Below are 1,249 nucleotides of genomic sequence, written 5' to 3' on the forward strand. Positions count from 1 at the left end.
TACGTACCAATCTGAAGAGACTAGTGCAAAGATGTCATGAATTAATAATATAAATAATATGTTACACTCTTTTGAACCTGATAATTTTGGCATTTCTTTATCAGGTACTGCACAATATGACTCCATATGACAATATGGAGTTAAAGAAAGCAAAGTACGCCCTTTTTATTCACATTGTGTAACTCCAAAAATATTGACAATGCAAGTGAAGATAGATTTAGGTGTTCAACTGCTGTTTGTGGTGCTCTGCCCAAACGTTTTTCTGTTGGCAGATATTACTCGCCAGAAATTAACTCTGTCGTAATCTTATACCTATGTGTCCTCATATTTTATACAAATCTTCAATAGCTCTTCCTAAAACTATATTACATCTGCAGTTTATCTTTGCATCACTCTCAACTATCCACAATAAGCAAACATTTGCCACACTGTAGAGTTTTACTAGAACGTAGTCATCTTGCTCAACGTCGCTCCTTTTCCATCTTAGGAGGGAGGAAAACCATTTGACTAGTTCTTGTTATTCCACTACTATCTTCGCGACCTGCAATTACAGTTGAGCATGTGATAGTCAAGGCTCGTCTTTGCTTAGCAGATTTGTTTCATTTTACCCTGATGATCCAGATACAACATGTTTGAAACAAGCAAAAAAAAATCACAGATTGTGAACCACATCTGTCTAATGTTGGTGAAATGAATGAACAATTTTCAGTTATTGCAAAGGGAGGGGTCCCTTGACTACATTATTAACTCCGAGAAAAGAAATACAAAATAGAGCACCATATTGCCGTGACCAGGATTCGAACCTGGGTTCTTGCGGCCACAACGCAATGTCCTAACCACTAGACTATCACGGCTACTCTGGCTCCCTTACAAACGCTCCTCAGGCAGCAGAAAGCTGTCCTTTCCGCTCCAGTTGGCAGACTAACTCCGCCAGCAGGTAGGTGGCGTCTCGAGCGCAGAGCAACAGGCGGGAGAAGTTAGACGGAGGACGCACACTGAGATCTCACGTCTCTGTGTTGATGCTTCCCAAAACGTTAGCCGTAGTTAGTCGACAGCAAAGAATTCATTTTGATGTCAATAAATGTGTAGTCGAGTCAACTATGGATGAATTACTCTCAAACTATATTGTTTATATCGTACAACACAATATTAACAACAAAGTACATGCTGATTCTTGCGAAGAAGAAGAAAACAGCAACCAACCACTGTTAATAAAGCTGTGTATTCACACAAATAGCAGCGTTACCGG

At 39.9% G+C, this 1,249-nt stretch overlaps 1 non-coding gene across 1 annotated transcript; it reads right to left on the reverse strand.

The window, feature by feature from the left end:
* Positions 1 to 782: 782 nt before the first annotated feature.
* Positions 783 to 854, reverse strand: Trnah-gug (transfer RNA histidin (anticodon GUG)). The gene has a single exon. It is a non-coding gene; the product is annotated as a tRNA-His (tRNA).
* Positions 855 to 1,249: the final 395 nt, after the last annotated feature.

Source organism: Schistocerca serialis, chromosome 2 (genome assembly GCF_023864345.2).
Source record: "Schistocerca serialis cubense isolate TAMUIC-IGC-003099 chromosome 2, iqSchSeri2.2, whole genome shotgun sequence".
NCBI classification, from domain to species: Eukaryota; Metazoa; Arthropoda; class Insecta; order Orthoptera; family Acrididae; genus Schistocerca; species Schistocerca serialis.